General features: G+C 49.9%; 1 pseudogene; it reads right to left on the bottom strand.

The window, feature by feature from the left end:
- Positions 1 to 431: 431 nt before the first annotated feature.
- Positions 432 to 1324, bottom strand: LOC148122206 (small ribosomal subunit protein RACK1 pseudogene; annotated as a pseudogene).
- Positions 1325 to 2452: the final 1128 nt, after the last annotated feature.

Genomic DNA, 2452 nt, shown 5'->3' with positions numbered 1-2452 from the left:
GGGGGGACCACTGCAGACCATGCTGGCTAACAGGCTTGACACCTTGATTTAGAATCACCACTTCTGCATGCATGCATGAGGGTGTTTCTAAAAAGGTTTGCCTAAGGAGGGAAGGCTCACATGAATGTGGGTGGTGCCATCCCTGGATTGGGGTCCAAGACTGAATAAGTAAGAAAACCCGAGGACTGTTGATATGACTCAGTAGTTAAAGAGTGCTGGATGCTCTTCCAGAGGACCTGGGTTCCATTCCCAGCACCTACACAATGGCTTACAACTGTCTGTAACTCTTGTTCCAGGGGCTCCAACGCCCTCTTCTGTCCTCTATGGGCTCACAGACACACACGAAGGCAAAACGCTCATACACAGAAAATAAAGTAGAAACAATAATATATTTTTCCCAGAAAGTCAGTTTTATTTCTAAGAGTCTGTCATTAACTTTTAGTGGAATCAACAGTCACCTGTCACACTTGCCCTGGGTTGCCTGTATAGCCAGCAAACAGAGTCTGGCCATCAGCAGACCACAACAGAGAGAGGTACCCTAGAGTTCTGCCTCGCTGCTGGTTCTGCCAACTTCTTGCTTCAGTTCATTTACAGTGATCTTGCCCTCCAAGTCCCAGATCTTGACACGGGAGCCAGCGGCAAGACAGAGCCAGGAGCCATTCCAGCTGAAGCACAAGGCATTGATGATGTCCCTGACGTTTGTGTCCCCGCCACCTCTTCGTAGCTTGGCCATCCCTGCCTCTAGAGAGAACCGTTGGAGAGGCCGTCGTTCTGTTTAGATAGCCAGTGTGACCAATGCAGTTGCTCGTCAGTTTGCAATTAGTCAAATTCCAAAGCTTAACCAGTTTGTCCCGCCCACAGGAGATGATGATAGGGTTGTTGCTCTTTGGGGAGGAACCAACACAGACTTCTGTATGACTCTCATCCTGGACGGTGTACTTGCCGACACCCAGTGTATTCCATAGCTTTATGGTCTTATCCTGGGATCCAGATCTTCCAGTTGTTCAGCACATCTTTGGCATGGTCCATCAATTGTCTCATAGTAGGTTCCATTATGAGATCCCAGAGATGCAGTATTCTATCCCAGGAGCCTGAGAGGGCAAACTGACCATCAGAGGAGATAACAACGTCACTAAGAAAGTGGGAGTGACCTCGCAGAGCATGATGTGGTAATGTCATAGTTGCTCTCGTCCCTGGTCAGCTTCTATATGATGACCGCCTTGTCTCAAGACACAGGATCACCATGTCTGGGAACTGCAGGGTAGGGGTGATCTGTGTTACCCAGCTGTAACTGGCCCCTGAGGGTCCCACGAAGGGTCATCTACTCAGTCCTGACTGCAGCTCATGAGAGTGTCTTCCCAGAGACAAGGATGGCTCTGGATAGCTCAGAGTGGCAGGCACTGCAGCAGCAGCCACCATGACCCGGTGGAGAAAGAGTATATAAAAATACTTTATGCTTTTTAAGAAGTCTAAAAAAGAGTGTGTGAGCTGAGCGCCAGCATTCTCCTGTCCCTGCCTCCTGACTGTGACATGATGTGACCAGCTGCTATGACTTCCTGCCGTGGTGGATTGTGCCCCTTTGAACTGTGAGATGGAATAGACCCTTCTTCCCAGAAGCAGCTTCTTTTCAGGTATTCTGATCACAGTGGTGAGAGAAGGAGGCCTTCCTGGGACGGGCCTTGATGTTCCAGAGGGCTAAGCTGGCTCCTTTGGGCTCCCTACCCTTCTGGCACCTCCCACTGTAAGCATTCATTAAACATGCCCTCTTCAGCTTTCTGAGGAAAGAGACATTGGCTAGGGTGTGGGCTGGATCCATCTGACCTCTGGCTTGGTCACTTGTTTTTCAGATGGCTCAGTGTGGTAGTTTGAATGCTGTGCCCTCCATAAGTCTTGGTATCCGAATGCCCAGTTGGTGGCTGTTTGGGGAACCTTTGGAGGTGTGGCCTTGCTGAAGGAAGTGTGTCCTGGGGACGGGATTTGATGTTTCAGGTATGATCTCTCTGCTTCCAGTTTGCCCGCTTGCCAAAGGAGATGTGGTCTGTCAGCCGCTGCTCCAAACGCCGTATCTCCCTGCTACCTCTGCTCTCCCATCCCCAACTATTATTCTTCTGGAATCACAAGCCCCAAACCAACTCTTCTATGAATTGCCTTGGTCCTGGCGCTCTATTGTAGCAACAGAAAAGTAACAACACACTAGTGAAAGTGTTCCTTGTCTGTAGACATGGCAACCCCATAGTCAAGGAGTATGGGCAATGAGGGTAACATAGGCCTGACACAGAAGGAGCTGGGTCCCGGAAATCTCTTCCACCCAGCATGCCACCAACTGAGTCACCAGCAAAACCACCTTTGTTCCTTGCTCCTGTCACTTCAGGTGTGGGCTCCAAAGGGTACTTATGAGGAGGTCACATAGATGCCAGTCTTGGGCTTTTAAGCCTTCCTTGATGATAAGCCA

This window comes from Myodes glareolus, chromosome 4 (assembly GCF_982192425.1).
Source record: "Myodes glareolus chromosome 4, mMyoGla1.1, whole genome shotgun sequence".
NCBI lineage: Eukaryota > Metazoa > Chordata > Mammalia > Rodentia > Cricetidae > Myodes > Myodes glareolus.
Note: the sequence above shows the minus strand (reverse complement) of the source record. Positions and strands in the feature narration are given on the sequence as shown.